Raw genomic sequence first — 25,132 nt, forward strand, 5'->3', positions numbered from 1 at the left:
AACAGTACACATAACAAACTCACAAACGTCATATTACACTGTCACAAACTATAGTCTACACATAACAAACTCACAAACGTCATATTACACTGTCACAAACTGTACACATGACAAACTCACAAACGTCATATTACACTGTCACAAACTGTACACATAACAAACTCACAAACGTCATATTACACTGTCACGAACTGTACACATAACAAACTCACAACGTCATCTTACACTGTCACAAACTGTAGTCTACACATAACAAACTCACAAACGTCATATTACACTGTCACAAACTGTACACATAACAAACTCACAAACCGTCATATTACACTGTCACAAACTGTACACATAACAAACTCACAAACGTCATATAACATTGTCACAAACTGTAGTCTACACATAACAAACTCACAAACGTCATATTACACTGTCACAAACTGTACACATAACAAACTCACAAACGTCATATAACACTGTCAAAAACTGTAGTCTACACATGACAAACTCACAAACGTCATATTACACTGTCACAAACTGTAGTCAACACATAACAAACTCACAAACGTCATATGACACTGTCACAAACTGTACACATAACAAACTCACAAACCGTCATATGACACTGTCACAAACTGTAGTCTACACATAACCAACTCACAAACGTCATATGACACTGTCACAAACTGTACACATAACAAACTCACAAACGTCATATTACACTGTCACAAACTGTACACATAACAAACTCACAAACCGTCATATGACACTGTCACAAACTGTAGTCTACACATAACCAACTCACAAACGTCATATGACACTGTCACAAACTGTACACATAACAAACTCACAAACGTCATATTACACTGTCACAAACTGTAGTCTACACATAACAAACTCACATACGTCATATTACACTGTCACAAACTGTAGACATAACCAACTCACAAACGTCATATGACACTGTCACAAACTGTACACATAACAAACTCACAAACGTCATATTACACTGTCACAAACTGTAGTCTACACATAACAAACTCACAAACGTCATATTACACTGTCACAAACAGTACACATAACAAACTCACAAACGTCATATTACACTGTCACAAACTGTAGTCTACACATAACAAACTCACAAACGTCATATTATACTGTCACAAACTGTACACATGACAAACTCAAAACGTCATCTTACACTGTCACAAACTGTAGTCTACACATAACAAACTCACAAACGTCATATTACACTGTCACAAACTGTACACATAACAAACTCACAAACCGTCATATTACACTGTCACAAACTGTACACATAACAAACTCACAAACGTCATATAACATTGTCACAAACTGTAGTCTACACATAACAAACTCACAAACGTCATATTACACTGTCACAAACTGTACACATAACAAACTAACAAACGTCATATAACACTGTCAAAAACTGTAGTCTACACATGACAAACTCACAAACGTCATATTACACTGTCACAAACTGTAGTCTATACATAACAAACTCACAAACGTCATATTACACTGTCACAAACTGTACACATAACAAACTCACAAACGTCATATTACACTGTCACAAACTGTACACATAACAAACTCACAAACGTCATATTACACTGTCACAAACTGTAGTCTATACATAACAAACTCACAAACGTCATATGACACTGTCACAAACTGTACACATAACAAACTCACAAACGTCATATTACACTGTGACAAATTGTACACATGACAAACTCACAAACGTCATATTACACTGTCACAAACTGTAGTCTACACATAACAAACTCACAAACGTCATATTACACTGTCTCAAACTGTACACATAACAAACTCACCAACGTCATATTACACTGTCACAAACTGTAGTCTATACATAACAAACTCACAAACGTCATATTACACTGTCACAAACTGTACACATAACAAACTCACAAACGTCATATTACACTGTCACAAACTGTAGTCTACACATAACAAACTCACAAACGTCATATTACACTGTCACAAACTGTAGTCTATACATAACAAACTCACAAACGTCATATTACACTGTCACAAACTGTAGTCTATACATAACAAACTCACAAACGTCATATTACACTGTCACAAACTGTACACATAACAAACTCACAAACGTCATATTACACTGTCACAAACTGTAGTCTATACATAACAAACTCACAAACGTCATATTACACTGTCACAAACTGTAGTCTATACATAACAAACTCACAAACGTCATATTACACTGTCACAAACTGTAGTCTATACATAACAAACTCACAAACGTCATATTACACTGTCACAAACTGTAGTCTATACATAACAAACTCACAAACGTCATATTACACTGTCACAAACTGTAGTCTATACATAACAAACTCACAAACGTCATATTACACTGTCACAAACTGTACACATAACAAACTCACAAACGTCATATTACACTGTCACAAACTGTAGTCTATACATAACAAACTCACAAACGTCATATTACACTGTCACAAACTGTAGTCTATACATAACAAACTCACAAACGTCATATTACACTGTCACAAACTGTAGTCTACACATAACAAACTCACAAACGTCATATTACACTGTCTCAAACTGTACAAATAACAAACTCACAAACGTCATATTACACTGTCACAAACTGTAGTCTACACATAACAAACTCACAAAAATCATATTACACTGTCACAAACTGTACACATACATGTAACAAACTCACAAACGTCATATTACACTGTCACAAACTGTACACATAACAAACTCACAAACGTCATATTACACTGTCACAAACTGTACACATAACAAACTCACAAACGTCATATAACATTGTCACAAACTGTAGTCTACACATAACAAACTCACAAACGTCATATTACACTGTCACAAACTGTACACATAACAAACTCACAAACGTCATATAACACTGTCAAAAACTGTAGTCTACACATGACAAACTCACAAACGTCATATTACACTGTCACAAACTGTAGTCTACACATAACAAACTCACAAACGTCATATTACATTGTCCCAAACTGTACACATAACAAACTCACAAACGTCATATTACACTGTCACAAACTGTACACATAACAAACTCACAAACGTCATATTACACTGTCACAAACTGTAGTCTATACATAACAAACTCACAAACGTCATATTACACTGTCACAAACTGTAGTCTATACATAACAAACTCACAAACGTCATATTACACTGTCACAAACTGTACACATAACAAACTCACAAACGTCATATTACACTGTCACAAACTGTAGTCTATACATAACAAACTCACAAACCGTCATATTACACTGTCACAAACTGTACACATAACAAACTCACAAACGTCATATAACATTGTCACAAACTGTAGTCTACACATAACAAACTCACAAACGTCATATTACACTGTCACAAACTGTACACATAACAAACTCACAAACGTCATATAACACTGTCAAAAACTGTAGTCTACACATGACAAACTCACAAACGTCATATTACACTGTCACAAACTGTAGTCTACACATAACAAACTCACAAACGTCATATTACATTGTCACAAACTGTACACATAACAAACTCACAAACGTCATATTACACTGTCACAAACTGTACACATAACAAACTCACAAACGTCATATTACACTGTCACAAACTGTAGTCTATACATAACAAACTCACAAACGTCATATTACACTGTCACAAACTGTACACATAACAAACTCACAAACGTCATATTACACTGTGACAAATTGTACACATGACAAACTCACAAACGTCATATTACACTGTCACAAACTGTAGTCTACACATAACAAACTCACAAACGTCATATTACACTGTCTCAAACTGTACACATAACAAACTCACAAACGTCATATTACACTGTCACAAACTGTAGTCTATACATAACAAACTCACAACCGTCATATAACACTGTCACAAACTGTAGTCTATACATAACAAACTCACAAACGTCATATTACACTGTCACAAACTGTAGTCTATACATAACAAACTCACAAACGTCATATTACACTGTCACAAACTGTAGTCTATACATAACAAACTCACCAACGTCATATTACACTGTCTCAAACTGTACACATAACCAGCTCACAAACGTCATATTACACTGTCACAAACTTTACACATAACAAACTCACAAACGTCATATTACACTGTCATAAACTGTAGTCTACAAATAACAAACTCACAAAACGTCATATTACACTGTCACAAACTGTACACATAACAAACTCAAAAACGTCATATTACACTGTCATCAACTGTAGTCTACAAATAACAAACTCACAAAACGTCATATTACACTGTCACAAACTTTACACATGACAAACTCACAAAACGTCATATTACACTGTCACAAACTGTACACATAACAAACTCACAAACGTCATATTACACTGTCACAAACTGTAGTCTACACATAACAAACTCACAAACGTCATATTACACTGTCACATACTGTACAAATAACAAACTCACAAACCGTCATATTACACTGTCACAAACGGTAGTCTACACATAATAAACTCACAAACGTCATATTACACTGTCACAAACTGTAGTCTACAAATAACAAACTCACAAACGTCATATTACACTGTCACAAACTGTACACATGACAAACTCACAAACGTCATATTACACTGTCACAAACTGTACACATAACAAACTCAAAAACGTCATATTACACTGTCACGAACTGTACACATAACAAACTCACAACGTCATCTTACACTGTCACAAACTGTAGTCTACACATAACAAACTCACAAACGTCATATTACACTGTCACAAACTGTAGTCTACACATAACAAACTCACAAACGTCATATTACACTGTCACAAACTGTACTCTCCGTTAGTTCAGTAATGATTTTGGTTTCTATGTGAAGGTGAATCATGGTGTTGCCGTATTAATGTTCATGAAACCTTCCATTGTTGTGATATAATGCATTGTTGACCGATATTAATCATCCGTAGCTATGTATTATACACCTTTTTAATTCAAACACACCGTGCCCACTTGTTCAAGCTACATAGCTTCAACAGACTGTCCCATTTAATGTTTTACATTATACATAAACATCGTGGGTTGTTACAAGTTAAATTGGTGTTTAGTGTTCACAGACAATGATGGCACTCGGTATATTCAGGCATGTTTTGTGAAATAATTCAAGCGTTTGTGATTGGTAGCTAGACTTGTTGGTATATTGCTGCCAAGGCGACAGTTTGTATGTATCTAGACTGTTTATGTTTTTATTGAATTTCAAAAGTAGAACTTGTCATGCAATGTTGTGAAGTGTATACAATCGACAATTAATCAGTGTGTCGTTGTAAAAACACTTAAATTTAACGAGGTGATACAACATAAATACATTGGACCTGCCTAAAATGTTCGAGATGTTAAACGGAGAGAAACGAAAGTGCCAAATCAAATATTCATCATGTGAGAACAAGATCTACCCAGTTCTCGCCAGTTCAAGGTAGACCTATATTTGTACATATGCTATGACGTAATGTAAAAAAATATTCGAGTTGCTTCCCCTCCTATACATATTGCTTTCAGATTTGCACTCAGAGTTGTGGGTATGTACTAGTACAATTTATCACACGGAATAATTTAGTAAATTGCCTTTAATCAATATTGCGTTAAGATTCAGTCTAGTAGTTAAAGAAGGATGTTTAGACACGAGGTCACGTGACCAATTGTAATTGCGTTTCCGTCGTACTCGTAGTAACTAGGACGACACTTTACTATCAATCACCAAGGTGATATACCCCGATGTTGTCATGCATATGTAACTTTATGATCTTGGTGCACGTGAATCATTTAAAAGTCAACACATGTGATATGTTAGTGAGCAAAGAACCCATGGTTCCACAGGAGGAAGACAAGTTAGTTGGTTACATACATATAACAACAGTTCTGTTTACTCTACTTTTGCTTTTGAATTCTGCGTATTAACTTGGTAGATGAAATGTCAATTATTTTACTAGTCGAAACAATGGACGATTACGTTATATACAAATGACAATGCTTATATTATTCACATTAGACAAAACTTGTACCATAAGTTACCAAGTAAAATCCAATTTTACAAACAAATCCGTTTATCACATGGGGGGGAGGGGGGGGGGGGGGGGGGGGGGGTTGTATATAATGTGACGTTGTATGAAGGGTTTTGAAGACCGAGTAATCTGCCGAAAGCATTCATTTATAAGGTTATGAATCATAGGTGTGGCCGCCATCTGATCTGGGTGGAGGTCCGGTGAGTGTCTCTGTTGTTTGTGGGCGGTGTACACAGGGCCGATTTGATATGTGTTGCTAAACCTCGCCCGCGGATATTATTTTCACTATGACTTTCTTTTGTATATTTCGTAATAATAACCGTTCACGTGAAGGAGACTGATGTTAAACTTATGTGTTTCGCCCCGTCATTACCTCCCGTATACGTCTATCCACCGGTTCGTATATATATTATATACATTCTCCTACCGGGAACTCTGACGTAGATAAAGTTCATATCCTCTATTATATTATTACTTATCTGTCTCAGCCCCACGATTTGAACAGCGGTATTTCGCAAGTGTTGTATAAGATAATAAACCGCTTGTATGGACGACATAAAGATACAGCATTATCTGTTAATATCCTGTAAATGTATCTCGTCCTGGCAATCGTGTTGAGTTTGGGCGAGATTTTTACGTAGACAATCTGCCCCAGACACCACAGATATTTTATTAGGACCCGCCTTCTTTCCATTCATGCTTGGTGTGTGAAGTGTATGACCCATTGAATAGCCCCAAACCTGTCTTGTAAATGACGAATCACTTTCTTTTGCATATAAACATATGAGGGGCAACACCTATTTTTAAATGTCGAGAAAGCATGTCTAGAGCTTACCTATTGTCCTTTTGTGTCACAGTAATTATATATAGGTAGAATACTCTTAGAAATATTTGCACTAAAGAACATTTCGGTAACGCCTCTGTTAATCGTTTAATTCCCAAATCTCAATTATAAGCACGATTCAACACAACTAATTAATCATCAAGCCAGACATGATCTACTGTGCTTCGAACAGATAACAGACATGGTATTTTACATAGGAAGCCTTGAGAAGTAAATCGAGACTACACCACAAACAGTCTATCTAACCCTCAGCTTATCTCCAACGCTTTTAGGCTCATATAGTTTAAAAGAACATGATCGATTTTAGTCTAAAAGCTTGAATGTTTAATATTATGTGAAAATACATTAACTGATAACATTGATCTATTGTGCTGGACAGAAAAGTTGTTTATTTGACAGAACATTATAAGAGTACATAAAATGTCCTTGTCAATAACACCGTTAACATTTTTTGTTCAAAGGTTATTTTCGGTTTTCTAATAATTAAGTTTTACATAAGACGTCATACCTTTACTCCCCAGAGACACTTATTTAAAAAAAACAAAAAAAAAACAACAACAACAACAAACTATTTTAAAACCCAAAAATCAAGTGCATTGTCATTACTTGCATTGTACGAAATCCATTTAGGTAATTCAGTTTGATAAATATTTCCATTTTCCTTAGTTTTTCAGAGTATTTTACACATGTGTACCTTATTCATAAATAGTATATACTTTGCTTGACCTTGTGGTTCAGTTCTGTACACTATAAGGTACTACTAATACATGACCTCTGAAGTCTAGTAGTAGTCTAGCAACAGACAGATCTGAAAGTATATAATGTAAAACTATTAAGAATAATTACACCATACTTTTCATTATTCAAATATGAACAATTGTAAAAGAATAATAGATTGTTAATGTATACATTTACGCCGTAGGCAAGGCAAATTACTGGTCTGTTCGCCTTATTGGATAGTGGAATTTGAAGCAATATTTATTACACGTTTTCTTTAGGATGACAAGTACATAAAATATAGATCATGTTTCAAGTAACCAGTCACCAGCATAGCTATGATTAGTCTGTTGTTGACTGTTTATCTACAGCAGACATATAAATACTGGAGTAATAGGAGTAAATCGGGAGTAGACGTTGGAATCAGATCACTTTCTCGTCCTCTAGTACACGAAGGCATCACTTTCTCGTCCTCTAGTGCACGAAGGCATCACTTGCTCGTCCTCTAGTACACGAAGGCATCACTTTCTCGTCCTCTAGTACACGAAGGCATCACTTTCTCGTCCTCTAGTGCACGAAGGCATCACTTTCTCGTCCTCTAGTACACGAAGGCATCACTTTCTCGTCCTCTAGTACACGAAGACATCACTTTCTCGTCCTCTAGTACACGAAGGCATCACTTTCTCGTCCCCTAGTGCACGAAGGCATCACTTTCTCGTCCTCTAGTACACGAAGGCATCACTTTCTCGTCCCCTAGTGCACGAAGGCATCACTTTCTCGTTCTCTAGTGCACGAAGGCATCACTTTCCTTGAAGACGAAATCATGGGTGTTTAGGTTAAATAAGTCACATGATTTCGTAATGAATCATCCATGCATCGTGTGGTTCACAAATCGTATTTGACAGAGTGTCAGAAGTAAGTGTATGCAGTTTTAATTATCAACTCAATTGGGTCACGTTTGGGATTAAAATGCGGCATTTTCAGCTCTGTGTTTTAGTTATTTTTAGATTTGGGACTAATCTCATGTCAGACGCGTGTCATATCTTCAGTATTATCTAATCAAGTTATCACATAATAACATTGAATACGAGATATTAATGTGAGTAGCGTAGGTGAAACGGTATAATCTAAGTTCAGTTTCGGTCGCAAGCTAATTCCATCCGTTAGCTGAACGATTTATCGTACGTATTATATACGACACGTTTGCAGCAAAGCTCTGAGCCTCGCTCGAGGTCCGACTGGTTTTCCCAGACGTTTTGGAGGAGTGCCATGAATTCCCCCTCCTGTACCACTAACTCCTACACGTATATAAATTACGAAAATATGTACGTGCAAATGAACACCAGAGCATATAGGAACGTAAGCACCACTCACTACTCCCGATATGTAACTACATCAAAGCCAAATGTCATGTTTTTAAACTGAACGCCCACGAAAGTATCAAAGTGTGTACAGTCGCATCTGAAAGGGCGAGTTTAACAAACGAGATAGCTCTCGCTGTTTGTCTCAAGCTAAACCTTATTACAATTATTCATGTATGAATAGAGAGGTTGCATTGTCAAAATTTCAGAAATGTCGTACGTTGACAGCGTACTGTAAATATTTACGACGGCCTTGAAATCGGCATATATGATGACCTACGTTACTTTGTACTGTAGAACTGTTAGGTTTGTTTCTGTAACACCGGTCTACAATACATTTTAATCATATGTATAGGCATTGAAATATTACAATTTTTTAGAAATTGACCTGTATATGAATATGTGGGACCATTGGGGAAAGTCGACCCCAGGAGTTTCGAAGGCCCACGGGTCTATTGCGACTGCCCGACCTGAAAATAGACACTTACAGCCTTCACAAATCCTGGGAGGGTCATTTTTGGTTTTAACATCAAACACTTTTTGCTGTATATCTTCGTATTCCACACATACATGTAAGTATAATGCATCAACTACTAGCATTGTTCACCCACATGCCTGTAGACGACCTTTGTCACTATATTCCTCCTCCTGATAACACGCACTGGCAGTGTGCACTGGGACAGAGTATTATTATAAGCAGATCATTACGATCGAAATATTATGCACGCATATGTTGCTGCATCTATTTATACAAAAAAATCAATTGTCTGCATCTTGGTTCATATGGCGCAAATATTAAAGTTAGCTTAAACGTAAGGTATTGTTCAACTGTAAACAAAACAAATATCACTACAGATCGGACTTGGTATCGTGTCATAATGCCGGTATCTCTATATAACACTATAACACTACCAGATTGGACTTGGTATCGTGTCATCATGCCGGTATCACTATATAACACTACCAGGATTGACTTGGTAATGTGTCATAATGCCGGTATCACTATATAACACTACTAACAGATTGGACTTGGTATCGTGTCATAATGCCTGTATCACTATATAACACTACCAGATTGGACTTGGTATCGTGTCATAATGCCGGTATCACTATATAACACTATAACACTACCAGATTGGACTTGGTATCGTGTCATAATGCCGGTATCACTATATAACACTACCGGATTGACTTGGTATTGTGTCATAATGCCGGTATCACTATATAACACTACCAGATTGGACTTGGTATCGTGTCATAATGCCGGTATCACTATATAACACTACCAGATTGGACTTGGTATCGTGTCATAATGCCGGTATCACTATATAACACTACCAGATTGGACTTGGTATTGTGTCATAATGCCGGTATCACTATATAACACTACCAGATTGACTTGGTATCGTGTCATAATGCCGGTATCACTATATAACACTACCAGATTGGACTTGGTATCGTGTCATAATGCCTGTATCACTATATAACACTATATAACACTACCAGATTGGACTTGGTATCGTGTCATAATGCCGGTATCTCTATATAACACTATAACACTACCAGATTGGACTTGGTATTGTGTCATAATGCCGGTATCACTATATAACACTACCAGATTGGACTTGGTATCGTGTCATAATGCCGGTATCACTATATTACACTACCAGATTGGACTTGGTATTGTGTCATAATGCCTGGTATCACTATATAACACTACCAGATTGGACTTGGTATTGTGACATAATGCCGGTATCGCTATATAACACTACCAGATTGGACTTGGTATTGTGACATAATGCCTGTATCACTATCAGATCTAATTAAAAGTATCTAATGAGATCGCACATTAGCCGAACAGCGTTGTACTCCACACGGATCAAAACAATAACATGATTTGTTTTGCCGCCATTACATAATGCTAGCATGCGTCATCGCGCGTGCTAAAACTAGGTCATTGTATCACTAGGCCATGGCGTGTATCTCGTTACAACTTCTGCGCTACCATCTGTTTCCTCCAGGCTCATTTCGAAAAAAAAAAACATTCTTTCCTGTAGTAGCGCTTTATACGAAGGTATGCCGTTGAAATCAGTTTCGGGAGGGGGGAGGAGATTAAGGGGAGCGATTTTATACTACAGTAGTGGGATCAAATAGAAAACATCTGTTTGAAATCTGCGTGTGATGTCGGCCTTAGCGCTGATACTTTTTTTTATCAATAAATTATGTCGCTCCTCCATTTAGGATATCTTTTAGCGTTAGAGCACAACACAGCGTGATGTCATCACTGCAAAGGAAAATGCGAAGGACCCAGAAACCGTATACATAAGCGCTTTAGACGATTGTCATACGGCGATGATGGATCGCATTGAACGATAACATGGCTGATACATTCAATGCGACATAGACGTACACAAAAGCATGTACTTTTATGATAAACCGTGTGTAACTATTTGGTAATTGTTGGAGAGGACAGGTTTACTTAAAATCCAGAAAATATATCTAGATACATGTATATAATCATGAATGTACTACACAATTTTGTTCGAGGAATGCACATATAATATAATGTGCATTCAGTATTCTTTCAATTTTCAATTAATAAAGGAATTGATGGTGGGAGTATTAATTACAATATAAACCGGTATCATTCCCTTTCTCAACAACAATAGAACACAAAACAATATAATGGCATGTCATCGCGGCTGTTCACATTACTCAGGACAATATCCAAAGCAAGTGCAACCGTCCTTAGACTTACAATGGTGACATTGGTATGTAAATCAAATGTAATGCCATTCAGGACAAAGCTAGCCGTTCGCATCCGAATGGTAAGCAACTTTCAACTGACTGTCTGTAGCCTGACTCCATGTATTGTTAATCAACTTACAACTGACCGTCCGTAACTTGCTTCCGGGTAATAGTGATCAGGGCAGAACTAACCGTCCGCAACCTAACGCCATGAAAAGGTAATATGGACACAACTGACCGTCCGCAACCTAACACCATCAAATGGTAATCTGGACACAACTGACCATCCGTAGCCTAACACCATCAAATGGTAATCTGGACACAACTGACCATCCGTAACCTAACACCATCAAATGGTAATCTGGACACAAATGGCCGTCCGTAGACAGTTACTGACTTCACGACGCCCCTGGTCTTCAATAGGAAGGACACCTACCGGCAATATTAAATACACAAGGGAATACCAGAGGCCTAACACTTACACGACTCTCTCGGACAGTGGAAGGAATATAGTCATTATTGTAGTGCTAACACTATTACAGTGACCACCTAATATCATACGGATATCACATCACTACTAAAAAACCTTCACTTATCCTTATTGTTAGCTTGTCGACCTAATGTGAAATGCCAAAGAAGTAATGGGACACATTGACGATTGATGACGTATCCCTAGAGAGCGACCTATATTTTAGAATGGAATGTCTGCTTGAATATAGGCCAAAGTCAAACGTGGCACAGAATTAGTGGATGGGATGACTCACTCATGTATACAATAATCAGATAATTAATTGTTCGAATTAAAAAGTTTCTTTTTTCGTTTATTACGCTATACAACACTTCAACATATTTCACATCAACAATAGTGTTTTTTTTTATCTAACACTACTTGTATATATCCTGGAGTCCCTAGATCTTGAAGTACAATCCTTCCAAAACAAATAACAATACTATATTTTACAAAAAATACTTTTGTATTTCTGGATTTCAATCGTTTTGGTCCCCTAGTGTCAATGAAAAAACTTGAAGGACGAAAAAGCTGTATATGATACAGTTTTATATTCGGTATATGCTGTATTCATCAACAAACTCATCATAAAAGTACTACTCAGTTGCCTTACTTTTCCAAAATCATTTAAGAAAAAAAAAAGAAATATTCGAACGATCTACTGTCGGTTTATTAGGTATCTGTTACGCCTCCTCGTCAGGATTTAAGAGGTTATTTTTCCCTATTGTGTAATTAAAGAGTTAATATAATGCAGGCGTTTCCAAGAACAGCTGGGGCGGGTTGATGATCGAATAATGAGTCTCTCTCGACTTTTGCTCAACTAACTTGGTACTTTAAAAAAACAACACTTTTAGTTAACGTTATAATTAATATGCAATTTAACAGAGGAAATTTACTATGAGCCATAGAAACGATATTGTGGTGTACTTTGACATTAACTTATATTGTGTTTTAGAGTGTTCATATTTAATGTCATCATAAAAACTCAGGACAAAGTATGAAAAAATCGGAATGGAAACTACAAAAGCCATTTTTACGTTATGAAATTCATTGTACATTGCATGAGAATATCAAGAAAATAAAAGAATTTTCTTTAGAAATTCTTCAACACAACAAGACCCTGTAAAGTAGGTTATGTGTAATCTTTCTGCAGTTGCAATCGTATTTTAATTAATTTGCTGGTAAGTCTTGAGGGGAAAGTCGATCAGCTGGTGAAATATTGGTACAAAAAGCAGCCAGACGGTCAACCGCCAAAGCCAGTGTGATTGTGGAGCAAGGCAATGTCGAATGTTGATGGAGCTGGATCACGCAGGAAGGCTACGGGAGACGTTAATTACGGCTAGTGTTTCTGACTCTCAGTATTCTAAGGATTAATTAATATTCTGCCTTGATGTCTGATTAGAGTAACTGATTTACGATGCACGTGTTCCCAAATTAGAAGCATTAGCACAAACCTTGGTGAAAATTTCATAACATTGAACCGCACAGATGGATATAGCTTTATATGGTATCTATTGAAATAAGGTGATCTCACTAGCATCACTCATCAGACTGGCCTCCTACAGGTTTCAATCAAATATTTATACTGTTTGGGGTGTGTTGGAACCATTTTCAAAGGGAAAGTGTGGTTAAATCTTAAATTAAAAAAAATCATGGGATTATCTTCAATGTTTGTTCTATAGGCTTTAAATATCATTTATCCTTCCGTAAATTAACCTGTGACAAAACCAGTGTCATTCTAGTTTCCAAACAGTGTTTTTGTGCTTTTATTATTGGGGAATTTGAAGTACGTTGCACTATCAGTAAATCAACTTTTTTAATGAACAAATGTTTAGTAGTTTTAAACAAAAACTGACAACAAAATTCATTTGATCAATATTTTGTGTCAGCTTCTTGCTCGTGTTCTAAGAACAACTTATTTTAATACCCCTGTGTCTCACGGGATCTTTAGAGTTACTATTAACTTCAAGGTAATCTCTCTAATGAACTTTATCTGTGCATTTTGATTTTTTTGGGGTTTAATTCTGCGATGATATCTAATGCATTTTAAAAGAATACAATATTAGAATTCAGAATAAACTCTGTCCCTTTTTTTTTGCCATTTATGTTTCCTTATTTACTTTAATTTTTAGTGTTACAATGATCTGCAGAACTTATTGAATACATAGAATTTAACCTAACTGAACGTATTTATTATTGACAGCATACATAGATTACAGATATTTATTTACCTTTGCTCTGAAGCATATGCTAATGAACATCTAGGCATACAGCTTACCTATTTCCCATGGTTTTTTTTTAAATTGGAGATGATATAAACAGATAACACGACGGCCGGGTAAGAAGTGAAAATTTAAAATATGAATGTGTCATGGTAAAGATGTTAACATTTGACAATTACTAGTTTTCTGGCTGATCATGTTAAACATTTTCAGCTCTTAGTGCTTAATAATAATAATAATAATAAAAAAATAATAATAATAATAAACGACAGCGGGGTATGAACTTATAATTTTAAAGATATAGTATCGACCCATGTTGGTGACATTATGATTCCTACAAGATTGGTCTGGTGTTACTCTATGATCAGATTATGTCTCTAATAAACTCCGACAAGAAAATGTCTTCGTCCTCAATTTAACCCACGTCTCTTTAGCATTATCTACTAATCTTACACATAGCGTTTTCCTAATTTGTCCTGCCGGCGTATTTTATAGCATACCATAATAACTTCGATAATCAGAAGAAGTCAGTATGTACCATCATGTCCAATAGTTTGAATTAGACTTGGAGCCGACCATATGATCCATGGCTCTTTCCAAGAACCGAAACCGTAATAGAAAATCACGTATCTAGAGAGCTTGTTTATAACCTAAGGACCACAATGGATCCCAAAGAAAATTTACGTTCGGAGCACGACATTCCTTTCAATTTATCCTGACCTTGCCTAGCAAAATACTAGTTTGGTCATTGTCCAAGCGATGGAAAGACAATGTATTGGTAATTACCTAAAGCGATCCGGATATGAAATGAAGGTTCCCTGAACGAAAGGTGTCTATAATTGGTCAAGATGGTGATGTGCCATTTCCCAGTAACACTGTCGGAATTAATTAGCTTTAGCGGATAAGTAGCAGCCCTTATTCATTCGAAGAGTGAATGCTGATGAAGCTGCCGCGGTCGCCAAAGGTGACCTCCGGTAACCCCAAATGCTCTATTGATTTATTATGTCTTTTAAGGTCAATGCTCTGACCAAAGTACAAGCGGGCATGTGTGCAGTTTATCAACAACGCGTTACAGAATTTAACATGCTTCGTTAACTATTCTGTGTGTACTTGCCGTGAACTCATTGGAACACTCATATGCTTGGATAGTTATATCTGGTGACCACCAGCCGTGCACCAGCTTCAACATTCCTGATGCTTGTTAGGAGCATAGGCTGGTCATTGACTTCACGTGCATGTCTCATAAAAGCATAGTATGAACAATTTATTGCACGTTAGAACATTTCCTAAGAAGGTTAGCATCCTGCCTTGTTGACATTTAAACGATAGAGCTGTTAATGGTTCATGCACATAAACAGGAAACGAGTGCATTTGTTGATTAAACTGTTTATCATTCTTTAACTTCATTGTGATTAGTTAGTGTTTTACGTTTTTAATTATTGTAGAATTTTTTCAGCTTGATCAATAGTATCTAGTGTACCTCTGATATTGCGTTGTTAGAAAGGAATATAACGAAGGCCATTTAAGTGTGAGCAACATTACAAATATTGCAAGCTGGTTGCATACTTACCATAAATCATAAAACAGACTTTCGGTAAATATGTAGACTTAAAATTCAGATTCTAAGCTTATACTTCAAGATCAGGGGACAGTTTTGCCAAGCATAAACAAAATTGCCACGAATTAATAATCCAAATGTGGCTTTCGAGAATATAGGCAGACAGATGGTCAAACATTAAAACAGCAAACATAGTAGAGATATTTGCAGCGTGAAAAATGAAAATATTTTTAGCAACATTTCGTCATCTTTAGAAATGTATCTAAGTTAAGGTATACACGTACATATGTACCTGTATAATTGTGTCAGGTTTCCTTTAATGTTACTATATTAACATATTAACACATATACACATTATTTCCCGTCTGACGTCAGAATAAAAAATTCAGCATGGCGCCAGGAGAGCTGTTTAAAAAACTAAACTGTATAATAAAAGTTAATTATCCAACAAAGATACTATCAAAACACACAACAATATACCTCTTGAATATTGATGAGTGAATGTTTACAATATAGATATTACATGCAGTGTAGGAATATTAGTATTAATGGGAGCACTTTATTCTTCCTCTTTCTGCGATGGAAATGCGCAAGACGGTTATGTAAATGCAACACGTTATTTTTGGACAAAAAAAAAAAAAATTATATTTCCTTATTGATGCGAGTGTGATTTACTCATCACATGCGTATAGATTGTAAATTTTGGCATCTCAGTATGGTCATCAGGTAATTATATATAATGTTCCAGAAAACAATCGTTTCACGAGCTGTTTGATTTGGCAAAACGAGACTATCCAAGGTTTTATCAACATGTATTTTTACGCAATGCAAGCTTAATTTTGATCCCGTAGAGGGCGTTGAAGGTTGTAACATAATGATATTGTTTCTTGGAATTAAATACAATCATATCTTAAATATGTTTAAATCGGCTTAATTGCAGTTATGTTAATCCTAAGGTTATCCATGTATATTCATGTTACCCTCGCTTTTGGAATAGAATGTTGCTAAATTCAAAGAATATCCTATAGATTTCAGTTAGGATGATCTGATGATTCCAAATTCCTATAATTCAAGTCTAGCCTCTATTAGCTTATACGTATTCAAGTAAATATGTATTTTGTTTATTGCGCGTTTTGAAGATAGTATAGATAGTATTGGTCGCTAAACGGATAGAAGTATGTTAATGGAAAGGGGCACATCGAATTAGGGTTTGTTGTTCTCTGGATTCTCACTTTGTCATTGTAAACAAACACACGAAATCATCCGTGACACATATCGTCACGCTGTTGATCTCAAGGGATCTTCACCTAACAAAGAAAAATCATAAATATGTAATCATATCTATATTATTAAAACCCCTTTAACAGTTTCCTAATTGTTAGGCATAGTACGATGATTTCCTTTGATACCTTTAAGCTATAATTGGATAAATACACTACATGTTAAGCATTGCCTATTCTTAAATGACAACACCAGGTGGATATCCCAATAATGTCACTACACTGTGAATCCAGACAACTCTACTATACACGGGTGACGATTGATTGATTTTTAAAATAGTACCCGTCTCATTAACAGCAGCGCAATTAGTGCATGACGATAAATGAAAACAAATTAATCATCAAGGTCACCACAAAAAGTCAATTGAGTACAGAAATAATTTCATCCTAACATCGTCACTTCAGAAATCATCATCATCATCAGTTATATCTCTTTCCCCCAGGAAGCCTATTGTAAAAGATACTGTCATATCTCATACACAGGCTTTCGTCAAAGATAAAGTTAAATCTCTTACTCAGGCCTATTGTAAAAGATAGTTATTTCTCTTACCCTTGACAGGGATATCTGCAGTTTTACCGGGGTGAGATTTTCTTTTCTCCCATACTACACAGGGTTATCCGGCGGTTGCTAGGGAAAAGATAAATCGATCTTACACAGGGTGGGACAGCCGGCACGCGCTATATACGCTGCTCACAATAGCGTAACGTCATCATTTTACGTTGAATAAACAAGTCGTAAATGATGACGTCATAAATTTTGACGCACATTCCAAGGAGCATTGAAGACGGCGCGATGACAAACTTTCATAAAAACTTACGTTTTGTTGCAAGTATGTGAGAAAAATAATCAATCATGGGCCTGTTCTGCGAACAAGGATATCTCAACCCTCGTGTAAGAGTTTGGCTGGCCAGCACTCGGCAAGCCTCGTACTGACTGGCCAAACTCTTACACTCGGGTTGAGATATCACTGTCCACGGCACAGACCCATGATAGATTCTATTAATCTCCCCTAGGGTAAAGACAAGCTACACGTGCTCTTCTCACGTTCTCAACAATTGTATTTCGTCACGTCAACAATACCATGACGTCACGGCAACAGTACAATGACGTCACGTCGACAATTCAATCACGTCACGTCAACATTTCCTTGCATTGCTTTAACGTCAATATTAGATACATAAGAGGGTAAACAGGGTAAGAGAAAAATAATCATTCACCCCCATGGAAGTGAGACAGGGGAATCTCAACTCTCGGGGTAAGATAATAAAGCTGCCAAACACTCGGCAAGTCTCGTGTTTGGCAACTTAATAATCTTCCCCTCGGGTTGAGATTCCCCTGTCTCACCCTCAAGGGTGTGAAAGATTCTATTAATCTCTTAATCAGGCCTATCGTAAAAGATACAGTTAAATCTCTTATCCAGACCTATTGTAAAAGATACAGTTATATCTCTTACTAAGGCCTATTGTAAAAGATACATTTATATCTCCTACCCAGGCCTATTGTAAAAGATACATTTATATCTCCTACCCAGGCCTATTGTAAAAGATACATTTATATCTCTTATCCAGGCTAATTGTAAGAGATATAGAGCTATATCACTTACCCAGGCCTATTGTAAAAAGATACAAATATTTATGACGTAGATGTGACATGAACATGAGACGGGTTATATGTATGACTCAGCATGAATATAGCCTTGCCTATAACAAGAAGCATGTTTGATGAAACAAACTATAGCACATACAAAGAGTATTGGAAATCTGAAATGGAGTTATTTTGCACATGACCATTTTAACTTGTTAGTTATGGCATTCCACAATATAAATGTCATTTAATTGTTGACCTATGATAACCGTATCAATCAAGCAGCAAAGTTAGTTATATAGTCATAAATATTTTAAAAGCACAAAAATACAATAATGACAATATCTGAAATTTACATGTTGTTGTGCAAATATTTTATCAGATTACTACAGGTAAACAATATTTTTTAAATCAATAAGCAGATGTATAAATATTGAACAGGAACCAGCAACTAATTAGTTTGTTTAAAATTGATGTGGTTGTCACACCATGTAAGACCATCAATGAAGCTATCATATGTGGTACAAAGTTATAGCAAAACTATTAATTAACCGTCATCAAAATAAAAACCCAATGGCGTAATTGTTTTGTCACAATCCGTGAAGTAAATTCAGTAAAATAAAATTTTGTTTAAATAGCATTGACTTGTTTTGGTGTGTCTTGCTGTACACTAGAAGGACGCGCAGACAGCTGGTCAGCTGGGCTAAATGTCGTGCTCCAGTGGTTCTATATCAGATTGGATTATGAGATGATGTTCCAACTTAATAAAACATAACAGATGACAGATGTACCAAATTTTGTGGAAACGTAATCTGGACAAAGCCACCACTTCACGGTAACACGCTAGTGTTATTCGGAGGCTCTAGAAGGGAGAGACATTCGTGTTTATTATTTACTCAATGTCAAAGTACATTAATATTTTTTTCACTAATTATTTTTTTCACTTATCAATTTTAACTATCAATAATGACCGCAAAAATGGTCTGATTGGTTATGGTATACCGTATTTATATAGAATGGGCAACGTACGTAATTTCATCGTGTATCAAAAGAATTCAGGTCTGCAATACTCTTCACGAGCCTGAAAGTCTGATCACTTTTCAGGACTCGAATCAATATAGTTTACTCCGAATCGCTTCACAGAGCTGAAATCAGCTTAGTGTAAATATAATCCTTGCTCTGGGTTCGAAACAACCTAGTGAAAATATAATCTATTCTCATAGGTAGAATCAACACGATTTGTAACCCTTATTTCTTCTCAGAGCTGTTGACCTACGAAAAGAAAATCTATAGGCTTTTCAGAGCTCGCATCAACCCAGTGCAACACTAATTCTTCCTCAGACTTCAACTAAGTGTAATTATAATATCTTCTCACATATCGAATCAATTCAGTAAAAACACTTTTAAGAGCTCGAATCACTATGACCGCAATCTCTCATTAGAGCTTGAATCAACAAAGTAAAATTCTAAACTCTTGAAGGTGTTCAAATCAACATCAAGTTTGTGACCCTAATTTCTTTTTAGGGATCGAATCAACTTTGTATTACTCCAATGTATTTCCTAAGTTCAAATCATATTTGGGCCTTGGTCGTTTTAAAAGCGAATTAACTGATGGTTTCCCTGATCCCCTCTAGAGCCCAAATCGTGTGATGAACTCCTCCTAGAGTCTATTTGATTGATCGGTATAATTAATTGATTGCATGAATGCATTTTACCACAACACGCAAACTTTCGATCGGTACGGTCCACTACTCCGACAATATGTCAACTTGACCAGGTCGACACAGCACACCTGTCGCGCAATCACATGTAAATTATATCCTAAAGACGTTCATGTATGTGGTTAATATCTATACGCATGTGCTCTGTCCTTTGACGTGTTAACCATAATAAATCAAATATGATATTTGTTGTCAATTATTTATTTTTTGACAGCAAATATCTTTACGTTTTTTTATTTGACATCAGAGTAGAAATATCTCCATCGATATATCAGGCGACCTGAAATGCTATGTTAGCTTTGATAATATCAGTTTATTGTCGCTTTCAAAACGTAACACTTTTACCAGTTCCATCAATAAATTATATTATTTTTCCTTGGATACGAAACGATATCTTCATTGTTTTTTTTGTTTACACTTTTCATCTCGAAAAACTGTTTTGACAACTGCAAATTTTGTTTTGTGTTGATGTTGGTCGGCTGTTTATTGTACCTGGATACCGAACACCTACGCATTAGCCTTATCGGTGCTGACACGTATCTGTGAATCATTATACATTTAACATTAATGAAAAAGAACAAAGTTGCTCTCTTCAGTTCGCGTAAGTTTATCATGGCCAGGGACTCCCAATGGACTTTTACCTACAAACACGCGAACAATATCAATCTACTTTCTCACCTGTGTTCCCTGGATTGTACTGTATTAGCCCTTCCCTGGCTTACCAGCTTGGTGTCCATTCATGAAAAGTGAATTGATCTAAAGAGATCGATGAACCTACGATTAATCCTAGTGCATTTTGATAGTATGTTTGGATATAGTTGATTTATAATACATAAGGTCTTTTCAGTCAGAAATGTTTCTAGGTTCTCACTGCGCACTAGAAAGAATACTTTCATAAAAGTCATATAGTGTGTTGCATGTTGCCTTGATCGATAGAGACTCTAGCTACGTTAGGTCCTATGGGAAATATGTTTACTTCTTAGCAGGGTTGATGACCTACCAGATGCTGAATACGGCCATACAATTTCTGCCTTTGATGATTTGAATAGTCAGAAATGTCTACGATTACTTTATGAATATGTACAATACAAAATAAAGATAGCCTTAAACTCGGCTCTCTTTGGCGGATTATAATAAGTTTGACTAATTGATAAATTGTCGTCTCCACATAACCCCAAATGATGACAGGTCGGTCACCGGCCACAGGCTGGTAACCATATCTTGTTTACCTGGTCAAGGGGCATCGATTTACCTCATGAATATTCATTAGCACATATATTAATGTGGTTTTTGGCCAATGGTTCATGAGGGAAACAAAGCTACGATATAATATGCATAATTGTAAGTAATTGTCGACATAAGTTAATAGTACAGGGTTAATTGTATATGTTCACTAATCTAGTACCGTATTACTTGAAGAATTCCGTGACTGATGGCTGTTAGTGGTCAACCATCAGTGAGATCAGCATTGATATAAACATAGTGGTTTACAGTATGCTTAATATACCCTATTATCATTCTTGACTCATAAAACATGAATATTCAAACTAATGACTGTACTTACTCATGTTTTCTATCATCTTTAATAGCTAAAAGCATTGACATAGTATTTTATACAGTCGAGATCAATATTTTGATTCGAGCAACGTTTTCGATTTTATATTTGAGAGGACTGTAACAAAAATATACATCATATATTTCTCTGATATGGAAATTATGTCGGCCACAAGGAAACGCTTGTTTCCGCAAATTATGAGGTTTGGCATTACCGTTCTCTTTTAGGGTGTGTCTGTTTGGTTCCTTGGATTTCTAAAAAGCGTACAGTGCCATGTATCGAAAGATCACCAAAAATAAGATCGGTACATATTACATTAGTGATCACCTGATATCAAAACATTACAGTGATTGATAATCAAATGTCTGATACATTATTCCTCATGAAATTATGGCAGAGATTTTCTAGATTATTATTAATAGATGTTCATGATTTGCACGTGACTTTTCCGATTGATCTTGATGATATGCATTTTGTTTCTAAGCCTATTTAAAACTGTAAGGTAAAACTGCTTCTTTTTTGAAAATCTCTTCCCAATTGATTATTTGTTTTTTTTTAAGTTAAACTTATATCATTTTCAAGGTATTGCGCATCGTGACTATCTGTTATGTTTCAATCATTTATTTCATTGTCAGCCGATGTATATTTTCCATAATTTAATTATTTCATGTAATGCTGACACATAGGCTAATTTAAATATTGATAGATAGATCTGTCACTGCATCCTATTAGTATATCAGTCTTCAGTCGATTCAGATAAATTAATTGTTTCTTACATTTTCAAGAATCATCTACTGAAATGATATTAGTGTTTTGGTACACTTACCCATTATTTCAGCCCTGTCACAATGTTACTAGGACGACAATATAATCGGAAACTCATTTGTTTTGTCTTCTGATTCATGAATATTCAATGATGCAAAGCTGAACAATTGCTGTCATTTTAGTAATACTTTTAACAAAATAGTCCGCTTTCTTTTTTCTTGGTATTTGTCCCAGCTCCTCTAGCCGAGAGTTACGATTCGCCTACTCCTGATCACGAGGAGAAAGTCTATTGTAAATCTTGGCTAGCGAACATGTATCTGTGCTTGGTACTCTACAACATGTATCAAGTATGGAGACGCAGAAAAATGAATTATTAAGATATTTTTCAGTTTTTTTCTTCAATAATAATTACATGTAGTAAAATAGTAGAATGTATTAATGTCTAGAGGTTATATGATACGCTTTCCATTATTGCTAGAACATTAACTATTGAATGCATCGTCATCTTATCAATATTGTATTTAAAATATGTCAGTGCCGTAAATGATAGGTTGATATGAAGTTACTAGATATTATGTCAAACTAGATAACTCAAAAAGTCTTAGCTGTACACTTGTCACATCACTTTCCATGGAACACGTGCACTCTCCAAATTTAATTCGCCGGTGCTTTCATTTAACGAAATAGTAATACCGCTAGGCTAGGCTCTTCGTCGTAATTATATTACATGATTTGATTCATATCCAACACATGTCTAGTACAGTTCAAACTGTCCCGCCAATTCAATTACCAAACATATTACAAATACAGGAATGGAAATATCATCATACTATCAAATATCTTAAAAACCAAGGTCAAATTGTTTGAGAAATACAATTATTAATAGTTGACCAATTCACAAAGAAATAATACATGTGTGTTTTTTAAGTCTTTATCACCTAATACTAATTTCTACAACAAAACTAGCCTGTATTGAGCCTACTTCAAAAAACGCCGTTGCCAAAGCAATTTCACGATTTAAATAAAGATAATACGTATGTGTATTTTATCATAATTAGTCGCAATATGTCTTACGCATCGATAGAAAGGGAGAAAGAACATACACGTTAGCGTCCGTTTCGTTGGAAATGGATGTAATTTTATGATAGAAACCCATTTACATCTCTTGTATTTAATCATTTAAACGATTGTAGGAACATGTACAATTTCTAGATTCACGATAAAAAAAATTTACTAAGGAAAATTAAGCGAATATTACATTAGAAATAAATAAAAATAAAAGCAAATTATCAAAACTACGAATGGGTAAAACAGATACAATAACGAGGTATTGGTGTTATCTGTGTTTGTGAATCACGGGCTGTTTGAATACATGTACTGTCCTGGGGATAAATATTGACAAGCTAAAATTACCTCGGGGTATGTTTTAGAGAGAAATTTCAATTAAATTCATATCGGAATGTTGATTTTGTGATCTCTTCGATCAATGACAAACTAACTGAAATACTATGTTACACTTTAGCTCTCTCATCATGACATTAAAATCAACTTATGATTGATTAGATGGTGTGAATGATAAATCTTAATTAGAATATTTCATTCATTGGATTTGTGGTGAAGGTTGACTGTAGCAGGTGTTATAATATCATATCATTTTATCCCACACATTAACGTCTGACAGGTGAGCGAGTAATCCTCGGTTGCCGTTTAACTTTACAATCATGATCTAGCCATACGGTACTTCCCCATTAACTTATCTATCAAAGAAACGAGAAATATCTACATCCATATTTTTGTTATCACGGATTTAGAGTTTTTCAGCGTACTGAAATGATATAATATGTATACCAAAGTAAGTTTGTTTGTTCTGATACGCTGCTGTTTTTTCTTCTTGCTCGAGGTAATGTTAACTTTACCATCCATTAGATGGTGTCATTTTATTCTCCAGTAAAAATATGTGCATGGAAATGTTTTATTTATCGAAAACAGAACATGACGATTGCAATATCATGTGTTCTTATACTGGTATACAAAGGATACATCAAGTTATAGAACTCTGAATGGTTTTAAAAAATATATTAATCTGAAGGCCGTCATAGGCACAACATCAACAAATACATCATATATATC

This window comes from Pecten maximus, chromosome 7, assembly GCF_902652985.1.
Source record: "Pecten maximus chromosome 7, xPecMax1.1, whole genome shotgun sequence".
Lineage (NCBI taxonomy): Eukaryota > Metazoa > Mollusca > Bivalvia > Pectinida > Pectinidae > Pecten > Pecten maximus.